This window comes from Myripristis murdjan, chromosome 23 (assembly GCF_902150065.1).
Source record: "Myripristis murdjan chromosome 23, fMyrMur1.1, whole genome shotgun sequence".
NCBI classification, from domain to species: domain Eukaryota; kingdom Metazoa; phylum Chordata; class Actinopteri; order Holocentriformes; family Holocentridae; genus Myripristis; species Myripristis murdjan.
The window spans coordinates 1,072,057-1,091,640 of record NC_044002.1 but is presented as its reverse complement, the minus strand read 5'-3'; positions in this window follow the sequence as shown (position 1 = coordinate 1,091,640).

The following is a 19,584-nucleotide window of genomic DNA, read 5'->3' as shown; positions in this document are numbered from 1 at the left end:
TATGTTGACCATTGCTGTCGCACAACACCAGCTAATGTTATATGAATGCTGCATAGTAATAGCAATGGCACTGCACGCCAGCATTTCATTTTTCAAATGAGGGAAATAAAAACAGGGCCTTGATTGCACCTCAGCTGGGCTACCATCAGGCTGGCTGGTGGCTTGGTGAGGATTGCATGTGTTTGCCAGAAACTGATTGACTGAAGACTTGATGGGGTAGGACAGAAATGACAGATAGGCCTTTTCAACCAACCAAGGAACATATATATAAAAAAAAAGGAAGGGACAATACATCATTGAGTAGTGTGTGAGCCCAAATTGGTGCATACTGTGGGCAGTTGTCATTGTTTTGAATGAATTAACTACCCCTCTACTTATGCCTCATTTAACAGGTTAATGCCCCAGCCAGGACTGGTGTTGGAATTATAAGTCATTTCTATGTTGCTAACAAGCTCATATTTGATGCATCAAATCGTACATTTTAAAGTTGCATGTGGCTAACATTAGCATTTTTGAAAACCACCAGTCTGCATAATATCACATAATATCACAATACCATTATATAGTTGAATCTCTGTCACAGTTCCAACCGCAGAGGTATAGTGGGTTATAGTTGGATTTTTCAAGCCTGTCCCATTGGCTTCAGCATTAGTGGCACCAAAATCTGTCACCATTACAAATCTGGAATATTGTTGCTGTGACATATTTTGACCAAAAATACATTGGTTTGGAACGTGTAAAGTTGGTTCAAAGCTGAGGTGAGAACTGTGACAGCAACCAGGCAACACCTCTGTCACAATGGTTCCACTCCAAACTGGTGCAAAAACCATAAGTGTTTTGGTTGAAAAGCAGTATCAGGTGTCAGTTTGCTGGGATGAGGTGTATGGTTGGTGGCAGGGGGGAGTAAAAGACCCCTCATCCTGCACCAGAGGTCACGCTTCCTGCCACAAGAGGAAGTGTCCCCTGCACGTTGCATAAGGTGTTGGCCAGGGTCATGACAGATGGGCTCAGCTAGACTGGGCTCAGACTGTCTGAGAAACTTGGCTAGGACTGACTGGGCGCCTAGGGTTGGCCAGCAGCAGCAGCGCTCACTGACAGGGTATCTATGGCCCACCATTATTCCTATACCTCCTTAATCCAGTATAGAGGACTTAAGCCTCTTTGTTTGCTCATTTGACTGTGTGGGTGCCATATCCCAAAGCTGGGTGTAGGATTAGTAAGGCATTGTGTCAGTAGCATGTGATGATGCTGGGTATGGGGGGGGAGGGGGATGCTTGATTAAACAGTGGCAGTAGAAACAACAACACGGGGTTTCATTTCAGAAGGGACTGCTCTGCTGCTAGGTAGGAGGGATCCTTCAAGGAGATGGAGGCAGACTGTAAAAATCCACAGAACACTTTAGCATTTCTATAAGATCTGTTGACTCATTTTGCTTTGACGCAGACTTGCTCACCAGCAGGCATTTAAGTAATCTAACAATGCACAGGCCGCTTGTGAAATAGCCATTCTCATCATTTCCTTTGATGTGTACATACATTTAACGTGAGCCAGTGCTGGCTGAGAAGCATGACAAATCACTGAGAGAGTTGCTTCTCTGCACGGTTTTCATGGGGTCGGGCTGGTGGTAGGGGTAGTGCAGGGGTGGGAGATTTTGGCATTCCTTTTGGAGCTCTGCACTTGACCTACTTTTCATTAATGGGGATTCTCAGTCAAAAAGGGAGCCATTTAGTCCATGATGAAAAGCGTAATGACATAGTTTATTTAGTTAAAGGCAGTGGGCAAAGCGGATGCAGCCCCCATCCACTGACCCCCACGGGTGCCTCGCCTATTGTGATTGGGTGAGACTGTTCGAGGGGCCAGCTGAAGAGCTAGATGAGCTTGGTGACACAAACACCTTTTGAAAAATGTTTGGTAAAAGCACTGCTGGGAGGCTTTCAATGCTTTTGCTCATGAATCCACAAAAAGGCAATTTCCGAGATGCTAGGAACTTAAAGTCTAAAGGGGATATACTGTATGAGGAGCGTTCACATCCATCATACTGAGTAGAGATGAGCTACCCCAAGGAGGAGAGTTCTCAGAAGTTTGGCTGAGGCTTAGTACAGTGACAGCAGGTGAAGAGAGAGAGGTGAATGCTGTCCAGAAAGAGTGGAGGGGAAGAGAGAGAGAGAGTGAGAAATGGTATGGAGCCATGGCAATTAAAGAGAGTCCCACTTCCAAGGTACACCTGACATCAAAGAGAATAATTCAGGTCCCTTCTTTAATCCTTTATTTGATTATGGCCATTCTGACCTCTCATAGCTGCAACCACAATGCATTTCACCAATTAGCCTCACTATGTGGATGCAACTGATATGTTGCCAGAGCATGGGAGGAGGCACAACAAGCGTAATGTTTGTGTCTCAATCTGCAAATTATTCACACCAGTGCATAAATATTTGATGACTGTACCTTACAGCCACGTATTGGATTTCTCAGACCCCCAAGGTCACTATATAGAACTTTCAAAATGAAAATATAGATGTTTTATATGAATATTTTGAACATCTTAACCACCTATTCCTCTCCCTCTTTCTCCTTTTTCCTCTCTTATTCTCTCTTATGCTCTTATTCCCTGTCTCTCATTTACTATTTGAAGCAACTATTAGTGTTTTAACACCACAGGAAAGCGGCTTCATTGAAATGCAATGAAAACTGCACAGAAAAGGCAAAGTTAACTAATGGGCTCAAATTTTCAAACGAATGCAAGATTAAAGTCAATTGAATCTCCCATTGGGTTTTGACTGAAACCCTTTGAAAAGAAGCCCCACAGTGGGTTTCAGAAATGAAAAATAGGGCCTGTTCTAAAATATTAATAACATTTTATACCCTCATTACGACAAGCAATAACATTTGTTCAGAAACTTACTTCTATCTTTACCTTGAGGTGGTTCACATGTCGGCTGAAGCCATGAGAAAAAGGTGATGTGACTGTTCAACCTCGACATCCTCCAACATGGCTCTGCAGATGTAGCTCATTGACACATCAGAGGAAGGGATATCATTTCAAATAGACTATATTCATATTTGATCTCTCGCTCTAAAACGAGCAGCCTTTTCTGATGCTTATTTCATTGTGAGCGTTTTTAAGCCATGATCCAGTTAAAATGAATGAGAGGGGAGACATTCCCTGACAATATTATGGCGTCTGGGGAAAAAAAAAAAAAAAAAAATTGGGGAGCGGAACTTCAGAATAACCAAACAGAAGAAAGAGAGCTCAAGCAAAGGGGAGGGAAGAAAGGAAAAAGAAGGTGTTGTCTGCCTCAAAACCTTAGAGAGAGAACTACACTGATTCCTTGGAGGACGTTTTTTTTTCTCTCTCCTTCCTTTGCACTATTATTTAAGGAGCACACACAGCAGATCCTGCATCAACTACGATGGCCTAGTTTTTCAACTTTATATACCATGAATTAAATATATTTCACAATATGTGCCCACATTCACATAAATGAAGTGCGCATGATAAACGAACAACATAGAAGACATTAGGGAAAGTTGCTCTCATTCTTCGACAACAGACTCGACAACTCTCTCTCTCTCACTCTTTGTCTCTCTCTCTTGCATTTTTTGTATGCACACACACACACACACACACACACACATACACACACACACACAGACAAAAGTGCATGTTCTCTCTCTCTCCCTGTCTTTGGAGGATTTAAGTGTGTCAAAACTCACATTCAAGTCTTAGACAAAGAGCAGCAGGCCCACAGGAGTGACAGGAGGAAGATCTGAAAACTCTTCCGTCGCCTGTAATGGGCTAGAAGTCATTAAAAACATCACTGCCGGCCTAATTAAGACGGGACATCTGGTCTTTCCTCACAGAATGGATCGCAGCAGAGTACAAATAACTCCTCTATGACAAGTTGAGAGGTGTCATACATCTCAGTGATCGTCAATCAACATGGGAGTTATGGAACCCTTTCATCATTAACGAGCAAATGCTTTGTTTTTGCAGAATAAAAGAAAACAGTTAGACAAATTAAAAAAAAAAAAAAAAGATTTTTTGGAGGGTGGGGGTGGGGGGTGGGGGGGTGCAGTGTATCTTCCAGAGCTGCTCAATCTCTCTTTTATGTTGCTGCCAATTAGCTGGGATAAACTTTACTCTGTCTTTGATGATACGAGTCTTTGCGTTGCACAAAAGTTGGCTCGTGTCCTCTGCATTGCATTCAGGCATTTTACACGAAATGGGTCAATCAGTGATTTAGTTGTTAAAGCGAGAGGTGGCTTGATGGGGGCTGCAGCACTCAGCAGCATCAGACCTACAGTGTTGCCTCTAGGTTGGGCCTAAGTATCAATTTGCTGATATTGGCCTGATGCTGGCTTTTTGTCAGTGTCAGATATCAGCCAGTCCGTGTGTGCCATCGCTAATATGATGGAGGTTTCTGCCTGACCGCAGTTTTCTTCTCACATTTTATTTATTTAAATGTTCACTAATATTTCGGAAAATTAATTCTTCATTTAAAGGCATAATTCATCCTTTTCGAAATCCATTGTTACTGAGTGCTGGATACTGGCTGGATGCTCCAAATGCTAACTGTTAGCCTCCTGCCATTGAGCTGGACTTCCCCCCAGCTAACACTCTTAAAAATAACCACTTATACCACATATATCTATATATAGATGGACAGATATATAAATAGAGAAAAATAAATAGAAATGTGTGAGATACTGGGGAGCAGGGGGAAAGAAGAAGCTAGACATGAAGCAAACGACAACATAACTAGCCTAATGTAGGTACTTCAATCACAAAAGTAAATGGTGGCAAACTCAAGCACTCTACTTGTTTCTCTGTGTTGGCTCCCCTGGTCCAGAGTGATACAGGAAGTGCAGAAGTGCACGTGGATAAAAGCTGATATTTTTCAGAATGTTAGCTGGGGGGAAGTCCACCTCAATGGCAGGAGGCTAACCATTAGCATGTGGAGCATCCAGCCAGTAGCCAGCACTCAGCAACAATGAGAAGAAGATAGCACCACTACTGCTCTATGTAGTAGATAGGGACAACATGGAATAATATCAATTTTATCAAAATGTGTGACTTGTCCCTTTAAAGGTTACTGTAGTTTTCCTGCCATTGAATAGGTGGGATGCGTCAGCCTTCCTCAAAGGGCTGATTCGTCTGGGTTTCTATAGAGAGTTTTAGTGTTCTTAGTGGCTTTTCCATCTGGACAAGATTAAAATTCTGGGAGATGCACTGAAAACTTAACATTATTTGGCATGAGATTTGTAAATATTGAGAGATAACTGATGTAAAAATGTCAGTGGATTCATTCTAAAAATCAATATCGGACTTTCAAAACCTATACCAGCCCAAGCCTATTGGCCTCATTTCTTTTACCGCTCCATGTTTATAATGCTTAGAGAAAGAAACATCTTGCATGCATAAATACTCGGACACTGAACAAAGCTGACATTGGAATGACATTTGACCTACTCCAGTAATAAACCTTATATCATGTCCATTTCTCCATGACCTAGCTTCATTATGCATCTCGTGGCAGCTCAATTTTAGAGCTCTTACACAGAGGGTGGGAGCAAAACAGCTTTTTTTTTTTTTTTTTTTTTTTTTTTTTTACCATGAAAAAAGAATCTAGTCAGACATTGAAGGAGCCAATGCATGAAAATAATTGGAGCCCAAGGGGTAATATTTGTTCTCCTGAAATAATAATTATTCTTATGGTCTTTGTGTGCTAACGCTGAGCCACAGAGGGAGAGCAGAATCCACCATTATGTTTCCATCAATAACCATTTGTGGGGGTCTGTGGAGGCAACTGTATTTCATGCATGTCGCCAGCCTTACTGTTTAGAAGGCTAACGTATCTCCTGCCATAGAGCATTTCAGTATTTTACCCCATTAGTTTATGACGGACCACGTTTAGAGGGCTGGCTTTTTATTATTTTTGAGTTTGCTGTAGCCTTCATTTTGACAGGACATGACTGATAAGAAATATGTTCAGCCCTTTTTCAGCCATATCGCCTTTTAGAATGATGAGTGAGAAGAAATGAAGAATAGAAACTAGCAGCTCGGCTCGTTATTGTCACTGGATGAGGAAACATCAAAATTCTGCACATTATTTTTGGTCTGCAGTCAAAAACATCAAACCGGTGCCTGATATGATCCATCTGTCTTTGAGAGCGTGGTTGCCATGTTTCTGAATTAACCTCAGGAATAACTGCCAGGGAAAAAAAAAAAGAAAAAAAAAAAAAAAACAGATTCAAACCCAAAAGTGTGTTCCAAGGTTTTGTCCAAGCCAGAGTTCAATATATAACCAACAATGGGATGGAAAGGCCATTCATAAGTGTTGAAAATTGCTCCATCAGTGGAGCACAGTAGCATAGAAACATTCTCAATCAATACCATATCCTAGCCCAGACCTTGGATAAAGAGATATAATAAGTGAATGAAAGAAGTCCTTATTTAGTCTAAAATAAGGCAATTTCTATGTAAATCGGCAATAAAGCAGAACTTTTACAAATGCATAAGGTTCCCCGTTATTGACATGTGGTAGTCTAAGATCGTTTAGCTGCTTGATAGCAGTCATCTTATCTGCACAAGTATTTGCTTATCCTCCTCTTATATTAATGTTTCCTGTGATATTAAGCCATCCTCCCAGGAGATAAATATCTGCTGTGTAGCAGCCACTCACACTATAGCATTTGATTATTTAGCCAGGTAATTCCTTCATAGACACAGAGCCGTAGCCTAGCAGCCACATGATATTAACTGCAAGCAGAATATCAATTTCAAATTGTACCTTGGATGCATTATTGATTGACCGCTGATATTGTTCTCTGAAAATAAGTGCCATTGGGTTATTGTTTAATATGAATGATAATGCCATGCCTCTATCTGGAAATAAGGTCCTGGTGTCCTACCCTAGCCCGTGGAATAAGCTCTGATTGACTCAATTGATACTGTGGGATTGTGAGTGAAGCAATACTGGTGGTAGCTAAGGTTCCTTCATTATTAGATCCACAAAGGGAGCACAGGGGCCCATATGTGTTCAGAAATTTTGACTTTGCGCTCTCTTTTATATGACTTTGATTGTATTTTACTTTTTCACATTGTTATTTATTGCGCAACTTTTTCTCCAACTTTTTTGTTTGTCTTGATGCCGCCTCCTTGGCCTTCAATGAAAAACAGACTCTTCATCTCATGTGAACCAATCTGATTAACCCTCCTATTATGTTTGGGGTCAATTTGACCCCATTCAATGTTTAACATCTCTCTTTTTCTTTTTTTTTTTTTTTTTTGCTTCATATTTAATGAGTTTTCCTAATGTAATGGGTACTACTGGGTAAACATGAAATTCACATGATGATATGTTTTCAATGTCCTGTACACACTTTGTAACGCAATGGTTATAAATAACAAAAATCTGTACATAGCATTAATAAAAAGCCATTAAAACACCAAAAAGATATTTCTTTCCAACTACTGGATGTATAAGTGGGGGTGGGGGGGAGTTATGTTTTATTTAAAGGGCTATTTAGGTCGTCAACAAAGAAACATCAATTACCTGACACATAAACTTTGGTGACAAATTTTATTATAATAATTTTGGGGAGGTTTAAACTGCTGGCGTCAAATTGACCCCAAACAGAAAAGATGTTGGTAAATATGAACATAACAGGAGGGTTAAATAAAGGTTAAAGGTCTTGTGTGTCATTTTCATATTAATAAATTATTACCACATTATATTTGAAACATTATCATACTGCCTCTAAACAAACAAGATCATTGCTCAGCCTATACTGGCCTTTACATTGAATTGTGCATTGTGGCACACAATGTCAGATTTGGAGGGAAATCTGCTGGCTTACTTTACGGCACAAAGCAGGAGAAGGGTCCTGTTCCTCCGGGACAAGCTATGCCGTCCTCTTCAGTAAAGCCATAGATGTAAACAAAGGTTGGTTTATGGGAAATGTGGTCTTAATTTGCAAGAGTAACTAGCATCATGACTACCACTTGTGAAACAGTAATAATAAATGGTATTTACACCAAGGTATCACAGTTACTTTCAGATGTATATATTAATTGATAAAAATGACACACACCTTGTATCTCTTTCCCCCTACTGGTTATGTAGTACAGTGGATTAAGGGTGTTTTTCTTTCAGAAAGCAACACATGCAAAGTGATGTTAGTAATTTTTCAGAGTGTTAGTTGGGGGGAAGTCCTCCTCAGTGTTAGGAGGCTAACAGTTAGCATTTGGAGCATCCAGCCAGCATCCAACACTGAGTAACAATGAGAGGAAGATAGCATCACTGCTGTCCTACATGAATGAATGAATGAATGAATGAATGAATGAAAAAAAAATTTATTTCGGTCAGGTCATTTAAATTTACACTGTTTAACAGGAAAAATGAATAAATAAATAAACAAATAAATACACATTCTGTCAGTATAAATGAAAATATCCACAACCGAAAAGGCATAGGCTGAAGCTTGTGCTTATTTCCGCCTACCCTTGACATGACATGACAGCACCGAGGCAAGTGTAATAAAATCAGGTTTTTCAAAATGGATGAACTTTCCCTGTATTAATAATAACGCTAACAAAATATCTCTTCCAGGTTTCCGTCTGAGATTTGTTTTTGTTCCTTTTTAGTTAAAAATCTAGAGGCATCATACACATCATCATGCCGAGTTATGGCCCCTTTCAGCACACAAAGACCAAATAAGATCCACGTGATGTCCATGACTATGCATCGGCAACTCCTAGGATATGTGCCAGCCCAACAGATGAATGGATTTGGTGGATCATCATTTGTTGCCGATTGTGAGACTGGATGGCTTCTCTCACCGTGAATCCATGGCAAATCTGAGTCAATGACGCACATGTCACTGCACACTGTTTGCTCATTAGCTCTTGTCACTTAATTCTGCTTCCTGTACTCTCTGTTCCCTGTGCTGATTGGCTGATAGCTCTTGGATAACTTGGGGTCTGTGTTCTGTCTTTAATGTTTGATTACCTATGATTGGTCTTGATGCTGTTGTAAGTGAGACGTAAGAGGAATAATGTTGAATGATGAAATGACTGCGTGTTATTCTAGTCATGGTTGTGTGTGTGTGCTGGGGGATAGGTGGTGTGATTGAACTGGGTGAAGTGATTCTGGATCCTGATTCTGATTGCTCCTGCCTGTGTTTGAGGTTTCAGGATTTACAGCTGGGGGAGGAGACACAGTCAAATGATCACAAACTTCATAGCCAGTCACACTGCAGCTCAAATCCCACATGGTAAACACACAAAAAGTAGTTCACCCTCATCGCAGAAAATTTAAACAGATTTTGGAGCCATTATTGAGGCCTGAATTCCAATGCAGTGTCGCTGCTTTTTTTTTTTTTTTTTTTTACTGTAACTACATTTTGACAACTAGGCAACTCTACCTCTGCAGCTACTGTAGCATATTTGTGATGTTTTCATTACAAAAAAGGCCAGACTCAGCATATAGGTATACCAGCCAAGATTGAATTTCCCTAATAAAAACAGCTTATAAAAAGTAGAAATTAATATCACTGTTTGCCAAAGACTGTAATGCAGGTGTTCTTTGCCAAGATTTCTGCAGGACAGATTTGAATCCAAGTCAAGTGTTGTATATCTGACCCAGAAGATGTTTGGGTTTCATCCAGTTGTCTGTCACAAGCTCTGGCTGCTGATATGTACATGCAGTTGTAGGGCATTGATTTATTCATGGTGTTTTCTTTAAATATTCACATTGTGGCAATCCATCGAGACATGTTTTCTGTCTCCAGAGCAATAGATGAGGCAACAAAAAGCCAAAGGAAAAGGACTAAGGGCAGTTAATTATTAAATAAGTTAAAAAAAAAAAAATAATCAGCTACATGCCTTGATCCTCTGAGGAGGCTGAGCCTTGAGCTTTAAAAGACTGTGGATGGCAGGTCACTGATTATGTTGTGTGCAACACCACAATAACTGAAGAGACAATAAAAAACAGTGCTAGGGGTCAACAGCCATTCAGGCTGGTGCTTGGGAGTGGGAACATGACCTCCATCTAACTGATGTGTTGCATGACTTGAAGGCTTTCACCTCTTTTTCCCCACCGTTATGTGAAATACATTTTCAGCTGGGCCTCATTTAAATCTCAAGGCTGTGTGGTTGAATAGAATGGGAAGTATGGAAAGCATTATAAAGCCTGTTCGCCTCCCCAGCCCATCTGCTCTAATGAATAAGCTTGTCTACATGAGAAAACGGACAGATTTGTGGCTAAGTGATGGGCTGACCTGCTATCTTATGTATTATTCACACCTGCTAACATTGAAGTATATGGTGGAATATATTGTGGAAATGCAGAGCTGATTGTGCCAAAGTTCACTGATGGTGTACAACAGTGGCTTTCAATTGGTGGGTCACAGTCCAAAAGTGGCCGCAGGTTAATTCTTAGTGGATGACAGTTATGGGCCTTTTATTGTCGTTTATTAGGTTTAAAGCCTCCATTGAGTTTTCTGGGTTGTTTTGTGTTGAAACAGTGAATTAAGTGTTGTGGATTACTGAAATGTTCATTCTGCAAAATGAAAGTGAATGGCTCTTCTGGGACTTTCCACTGAACTAGGATAAATCCTTCCTACATGGAAAAGTGCAAAGGAATGCCAGTTAAGTCAGATCTTTGAGTATTCACATCTACAGAGAACATAAAATACCCATATATGACGCCATAACAAAATGGCTGGCAGCACAGTTACCAGCAATATTAACAATAAACTTTTTCTCAGAGTGGATATTAGTTTTGAAACATGTCCAGTTTCAATCTAGAATTCATTATATTACAATGGTTATAGATTTATAGCAGTGTTTTCTTGTAATTTGGTGAACGGACGAGGCTCGAGCAGTGAACATGACAAGCTGTAGCGGTCGTCACTGACTCTCATTAGTGGGCCATTTGCTGTCAGTGGACACATCAACGTTTTTCTATCTTCTTAAGGGCATCCATGTTGCTTGTAATGGAACATATTCGGCATGGAGGTTGGCAGTTGCAACTCAGAAGATGGAATATCCAGCAGTCAAAGGAAAACTCTATTATGTTAACCAATTGCCTTTATGTGGACCATGAGTTAATGACTCAGGTCAAATGTGGACCCTGTTAAGAATCACTGGCATACAATGTTCTTATCAACCATCTAGGACGAGTAAGAATATGTTGAAAATGTAATACCATGTTGCTTGTTATTTAAATCAACATAATGGAGGTAAAACAGTGGACTTTGCTGATTTAATAGCATCCATTCACATTTTAGCTTTTTAGCTTTTATCCAGATTTCCGTACAATGAGCTCAGCAGTGAAGTGAACACAAATATGGAAAGTGAATAGTACCAAGAGATCAGTGGCGGTTCTGCCCATGGTGCCGCCCTGGGCAAAATGACTGCCTTGTGCCCTTCCGTGTTATTACTCCTACCGCGGTACCCTCCTACTGCGGCACCGGTCGGCATCAGGCGGGCCGGCCGTGGCACCGGTCGGCATCAAGGCCGGATTATGCTTCTGTGCAAGCGGAGCGTACGGGGGTTATGCAAAGCCTACAGGCTTACCGGCCTGATGCCGACCGGTGCCGTGCCCACCCGGTCAGGTCTGCTGGATCTGACAGGTGAGCGGCACACACACTGCCATATATACCTTTCATTATGAATCAACTTTTGTTCATACGCGGCTGCAGCAGCACAACGGACAATGACACAGACAACATGGTTGATTATTGACTGTGCATTGCGGCCATTCGCTGGTAATCACGGCATCAGGCGAGCCTACCTACTGGTTTACATATGCAAGTACAATACATGTGTATTTGCTTAGACCCCCAATATTAGACGAGGGCGTTTTTTCAGGGCATTTTCAATGGAAAAAATATCGTCTTATATTTGGATGAATATGGTAGCCTAATAGAAAACTGATTTGCAGCGCTGATGATTTTTTTTTTTTGTGCTCGTGCCGCCCCCCACATGACATGAAAAAATGCCGCACCGGGCGGCTGCCTGCTTCGCCCAGTTCCATTAATTTGAAATTGTCATGATTATATTGAACTGCTGAATCAATAAAATTCAAAAATTTTATTTGTAAAGCAGAATTTCAAATTGAAGTTCAAATTAAGTTAAGGAAACTTACCATACCATTCACTAACATTAACTAGCAAATGTTACATGGGAAACAGGGAAAATGGAAAAGCCCCAAATTAAAGTAAATGGCATTTGTATTTTCACATTTTTGAAAAAGGAAGGATGATTTTTCTCTAATTTTAGGAACTAGTGCCATACTCATCGGAGTCAGACATTCATCATCTCTGCCTGCCATCCTAAATTCCTGTGAAGAAGGACAGAGTGAACCTGACATCAGGTTTTTAGAAAACCCCAAACTGCAACCTAAATATGAGGTCTAGATATGAAATGAACAGATATTCACTAACAGTCACAAATAGTTGCACACCAAATGTAAATGGTCAAAGGATGCGCCAACTCGTGGTATTGAATTGGAGGGAAATCCTTCAATGGAGAGTTTGAAACAGTTAGACAGTCATCACACTGCTGTTTCTTACTCAATATCTTGTTTTAGCACATCAAATCAAAACTAATGTAATTCTGTGAAGCAGACTGTCTGGCATATTCTGATTACTAGAAGATTGCACTATTGACCAAATGTCAGCTATAGAGCAATGCAATGATTGAATGAAAGAGTATACATAATCGAAGCAGAAAAGTCTGCCAGGACTGCCCTCTGTTGCCTTCCTAACAACACCCTGGGAAATTCGGAAAATCATTAACCATCCACACACTCTTACACATAACACTGTCTTTTCTGTTCTTTTTTTTCTTTTTTCTTTTTTTTTTTTTTTTTTTTTGAATTCCCCATTCATTCCACTCACATCTGGAGTAGTTTCCCGTTGTTGGTCAATGGATTTGATTTGGTGAAATATTTGGGGTGGAGATTAATAGATACAGAGGTGGGGAGAGATGCGATGAAGATGACAGAGATGCTGCCCTTCCTTGCTGAAGCAATTTGGGCTGTGGGATATTTAGATGACGGGCGGGCGGCAGTTGGTTGTGTTGAGAAGGAGGGAGGCCCCCCCAGGGAACTCCTCCCTAACACATAACTCAACACCTGAGGGCCACAGCCAAGGAGCAGGAGTAATGAATGAAATTTTCATGGGGCCCAGAAACCCTCAGGATTCTTACTCTTGTAATAAAGTGGAGCTCCCTCATGTGAATTCATGTTTTACTGGTGCATCAGGCCTGCTTACACCCTCAACACCAATTGATTCTAAAACCTGACTTTATTTCAATTAGGAGCTCTCCTCAATCCTCAACTGACATCACTAAACAATTTCAATCCAGAGTATCCCCTCTGCTTATAATGTATTGAATTAATGGGTTCTTTTTAAAATTTTGTGGTAATTTTATGATATTTTATTGCATTTTTAAATTTTAAGTATATAGTTACAGTTAATATAAATAGATTTCTGTTTTATTTTTGGCTGATTCCATTTTCTTTCTCTCTTTCTTTCTTTTTTTGCTAATGTTCTGCTAAAGTGTGACTAATATCTAATTTTGTTAATTTTCAGATAGATTTCTATTTTATTTATTTATTTTACAATTTTTTTAAATTAAATTGTATTTTTTTTTTATTAATTTTTAAAAACTAATTCTTTGTTCATTTTGTGGCCATTTTCTTGTACCTTTTTTGAAATGATGAATTACAATTAAATTATCATTTAAACATTGGTTCTCACAATCAACAGACAAACATCAGAGAATTCAATTTAATATCATATCATTAACTATGCAGTTGCCATAAAATATTCTGCCACCAGTTTTTGCAGATTGTGTGTATTATGCAGTATATCATGCTCTGATTACAATAATTATCATTCACCCACAATGTGCTTTTAATGCGCTTATGATGCCTTATAATTCCTAATGAGCCCCTCTTGATCTAAAGTATTACAAAATCAATTTGTTACCATCTGCAGCTTTTTATAGTACATTTTTTTAACAATGCAAATAGTGGCTGTACAATCCACTTTGACCTCTAAGAGGATTTGTTGAATGATGCTACACTGTGAATGATGTTTTTGTAATTACAGAAAATATTTTATAGGTCTCTTGACAATACAGTGGATCAATTCAGGATTTGCCCCTGTGACATAAGCAGAGATCCAGATTCCCTCTGTCACTAAGCTCAGGTAATCATACAAAAGCATTTGAATTCTCATTTGAAAATCTGGACCGTGTGGCCCCATCTGTTTCATATGGGCCCTCTGAGCAACCCTCGGTATCACACACTATTTGATGGGGACAATACTTGGCTAATGGACCTTCAAGAGCTCATTTGTTTGAAGCAATTATTCAGAGGCGACTGTTTCTCCAAAGCTGCCATGTTTCCCCCTCAAACAGGGAAGATTATTTGGTCTTTGCTTTGGAGAATGACTGAAGGGCATTTGAAAACATCACATTTCTTTGCAGTTGTGCTGCTACCAATAAAGTGAGGAGGCAAGACTTTGGGGGGAAAGCCATCTGCCCAGTCTCTCAGTATGCAGAGCTGGAGGATCCAACCAATCAGTTTTCAATGTAACAGTGGTGGGAAAAGAAAAAACAATCTCAAAAATGAAAGGAAAGCAATTGACTAGGTCTGAGTCAGCAGTAGCCTTCCCCTTCACATCAAAATGGAGATTGAAAAGCTCCCAAAACTCAAACCAAATGATCATATGTCTTTCTCTTTGCAACAGGGGTGCAATTACAGATGACCTGGTCCCATTTACGGAATCCAAGATTATTTTTGAAAGGTTTTATTTCATGTATGTTTGTATGTATGTATGTATGTGTTTATGTATTTATTTGTGTGGAGGTGTAATTTAATGGTATTTTTTTCCTTGTAATTTCATTTTAAATGTATATGAATAATTAATATAAATAGTTTTTTTTTCATAATTTATTCCTTTTATCAAATTTTGTGGAAATATTTTACTAATTTTCTTGGTTGCGGGGGGGTGTTCTGATTTTTTTTGTAATTTTCTTTTTACTTTGTACTAATTTCATGCTAATTTGCTGATTACCTTTCTTCCCATGTTTTTGGAAGAAATCAAGTTAATTTTCCCATGTGTGGGTTAATTGCTTGTGAAAGATTTAAACGTCAATCCACCATCACTGATCTGACTTTTTTTTTTTTAAAGATGATTTTTTTTTGGCATTTCTGCTTTATTTGACAGTCACAGTAGAGATAGACAGGAAGGGCAGGGGAGAGAGAGGGAAGAGAGAGGGACGTGCAGCAAAGGACCTGAGGTTGGATTCGAACCCCAGGCTAAGCCCTGAATCATTGTATGTGCTCTTAACCTGTGAGCCACCGGTGCGCCCTCTGATCTGACATTTTAATGCATATTTTTTTTAAGAATTACTAATACCGTTATCTTGTAATCTAAGACATGCTAATTTTCAGATAATTTTGTGCAAGGTTTTTTTGTGATAATTTTCTGCTGCTGTTTTTTCCCTTTTTATTTTCCCCTTTTTCACCAATGTTTTGGTCATTTTTTTGCTCTTCACTTTTTTCCAATGTTTTAGAGAATTATGAAGTAAATTTTAATTCCTGACAGAGGGCTTATCACTCAGATTTTCCAAGTCCTGTAGTTTTCCCCATCCACAGAGGTCCATTTATGTTGGTTTCTCTGAGTTTGTTCTGTTCTTTCACTCTCATTCAGTTTTGAGAATTTCTCAATCGTGGTGACATTTCAACCTGTTCTTCAGCAGCAGCACGTGCAAGGCAGTGACGACTGCTAAATGCCTATTAGATGTGTCACCCACAGTATCACTAAAAAAAATTCTTACTCAAAGAAAGCCACAATGTGTTGACAACTGACACTTGACATGTAAGGACATTAAATATCAAATTCCGCTTTCAGCAGTCAACTATTTTGGATTTCCAAACCTGCTGGATTCCCTCGCTCATCCTCCCCCAGACTGATCAGTGGAGTGCATTTGAAAACAGCCCTTAGCCAAGCTGAAAGGAGACTAAGACGGGGAAAATATCAAAATGGCTACAGAAGATGACAGGCCCAATGTGTTGTGAAGCCTGGATCTCTCAGCCTTATCCTTTGTGATTCCCTTCCTTTTTTCCAGTATATCAATCCCCCCAATGGATAAGAGTGAGAAGAGACAGCTCTTCCTGTTTCTCCTGTCTCTATTAGCTCCCTGGTGGATCTGCCTGATGTGAACTGACTCCAGCTAATCTCTTGCTAAGTTTGTATGTTGTACAACTTGGCATGATTTAACTCAACTTTTCTTTTCTTCGACTTTTTTTTCCAGTTGAGCTGTGGTGCAGTGGCACTCCCGCATCAGACAATGAAGGAGCGATGTAATATTGCGGCCTCACACAGACTCAGTAATGCAGTCAACAGTATAAGGCCAGCTGCAGTTTAAAACTGCTTATCTAGGCTGAATCCAGATGGGAAATCATTCCCAAACACTATCCTTTCATAAGCACTCGTCAAGGGGTTAGCCACACTGTGTTTATCCTGGTGCAGCCTGTGCACAAATCACTTTTCAAAATGGTCAAAAGAGCAAATAAATGATCACAGTGACGTCGAGGCCAAAGCCAAGCTCTTTATCCAACAGGGTCAGCTTTCCAAATGGAGCTCCTTGTTATTTTATCAATATCACTTTGTTTAACAAAAAAAAAAAAAAAAAAAAAAAAAAAAAGCTCTGGCTGTTAGTGGAATAATGGGACCAAGAGGTGATCTTGTGCCTGCTATGCATAAATACGCCATCCTTACTGGCCTTATGGTTGAGGAATGTTTAGCTCCCTTTTCCCTGGCACTAAGCATCAGAATAAATCCATTTGACATAAAGAGCAGCATCCAATACCTCACGGAGAGTGATTTTGAAAAGGACCGAGGTGAGTGGCCCACCGAGCTTGCTTCCTCCTGGATTCATACTGTATAACTGTGCAACTGCCAGCGCAATGCCTGGCTTCATCTTGCAGTGTATTTCAGAGCGGTTGCCACGGAGATGGTGTCATAACCGACACACAGATATAATGGAGCATGATCTAAGAGATGTTCGCCAAGTTTGCCAGTCCCTTGGAGGATGGGTTGGGGTGCGATCATCACAGGGGGATTAGCAGACTATTCCACAGGGTCCCCCGACACTCAGAGAGAGCAGCCAATTAAAACATGAAGGAGGAGGACGGGTGCTCTCTACAAAAATAAAAAAAAAAGAAGACGACGAGGTGAGATATAAAGACTTTCAGTTTTCTTGTACATCAACCATGTCGTCTTCTGCTGTGTGGCTGTGTCTGACACAGGGAGTTAAAACCCTCTCCATCCTGAGGGGCTTTGAACCCAAAAGCGGTATGAACTACACGCCTAATTTGCAGTTTGACGCCACAACGGATTCCCATCAAGCCCACATAGGTCTCTTACATGAGAGGCTGCAAAATGACATGTATTTCTATGGTATCATGTTTACCCACGCCACTTCCAACAGCTTTAGTGTGTATTTTGTCTCTGTGTCTGTCACTCTCTGGTAACTGGCTGTGAGTGTGTGTCTGTGTGTGTGTCTGTTTGTAGGACTGATCAGTAACATGCCATTGTCTATGGAAAGACCTGAACCTGAAGTGATTCTAGTGAGACATTTTGAATTCCTCACAATCCTTATGATGATGATGATGATTATATAACAACAACAACAACAACAACAACAACAACAATAATAATAATAACATAATTATTATTATTAGTAGTAGTAGTAGTAGTAGTAGTAGTAGTGTTGTTACCACTAGTAGTAGGAGCAGTAGTAGTAGTATCATTATTATCATTATCATTATTATAATTATCATTATGATACTGGGTTTCAAATTTAAAGCTGTTGAATATGGCACAAAACTGAATGTTGCCACAGCTATAATATTGACAAATATGAACCCATGCTGCATCCACCTCTTGTGGTGTGTGTGTGGTGGAGATTGGTAACAGGGTTTAAAGGGACAGTTCATCCATTTAAAAAAAAAAAAAAAAAAAGGACAGTAGTGGCTCTATCTTCCTCTCATTGTTACTGAGTGCTGGATACTGGCTGGATGCGCCACATGCTAACTGTTAGCCTCCTGCCACTGAGCTGGACTTCCCCCCAGCTAACACTCTGAAAAATACGTGCCTTAATCGACTCAAAATAAACTTTAAATAATAGACTTTGAGTTTGATGATGTGTAGCATAATTTTTACAGTCCAAAACTGCGTAACAAATGTTGACCATTTTCAAAAAAGAAATGATCATTGGTAGAACTATTTTTATGTGTGGTCTCAGCTCTCTGTGCTGGTCCTCTGAAAGGAAGGTGACACATGTGATAGAGGAACAGAAGAAGCTAGCCACAACATTACCTACCTGCTATCTTTTAGTACTCCAGAGGAAGTTGTTATTTTTGTCCTCCTATATGTGCACATGTTCAGTGAAGAAAACAAATGATAGCAAACTCAAGCAATCTGCTTGTGTCTCTGTGGTGGCTGCTGCTGTGGTGCGGAGTGATACAGGAAGTGCAGAAGTTACGAAATCTTGCTGGATATTGATAAGAGGAAAAATACAGCTTTAAACAGGAATATGAAAGATTATCGTCTGTGTGCACTCAGTAATGGCGCGTGTGTTTTTCCTTCAGAAAGCAACACATGCAAAGTGATGTTAGTCATTTTTCAGAGTGTTAGCTGGGGGGAAGTCCACCTCAATGGCAGGAAGCTAACAGTTAGCATGTGGAGCATCCAGCCAGTATCCAGCACTCAGTAACAATGAGAGGAAAATAGCACCACTACTGTCCTACAGAACAGCTGGAGGGAATGTGGAATAATATCACAGTTTTCAAAATGGGTGAACTATCCTTTTAACTTGTCTGCTGCACCCACCTCGCTTCACCCTGGCACAACTTAGCACCCATGTCACCTTTTAGAGCGAAGCTGTCAGAGGGCATTAGATAACAAGCAAGCCCCATTAGCGTGGCTTAACCGCTCATTAGAGGCAAGGCCTGCAGAATTCAAAGGCTTGTTTTCAGTCCCATGCCCAACATAACGCCCCCCCCCCCACCATATTTCCTCAGCACCCATGCAGATCAGAAATGTTAAAAATTGACCTGATTCATGAAAAACAACGGAGGCCCAGGCTGTTTCCAAATGAAAAATCAGGGGAAGCTGTTTTAAGCAGCGTCTTCTTTTCGCATGTTTTTTAACCATGTCACTGATATCAAACACCAGGTGACTGGGAGAAGAGTGACAGTGCCTGCAGCTGCTGTGAAATGAAGTGATTAGCCATCTTAATTAGCTGTCGTCTTTGGCCCTGGCCTTCTCTGCATGATGGAAAGTTGTGCTCAGAGGATCGATCAAGAGAAAAACAACAGCCACCCACAAGCCTTCTCTCAATTGACGATTTGTCGGCTTGGAGGCTGAAAAACAGGAAGCCTGCAAGTGTGGGCAGGCCATTTAGGGTAGAGGACATTGTGCCCTCTCTATTGGCATGTGCTCAGCTCATTTAATCATCCAGTGGATAGGTGTTAAGGTTCTTGCTTTTTAGAT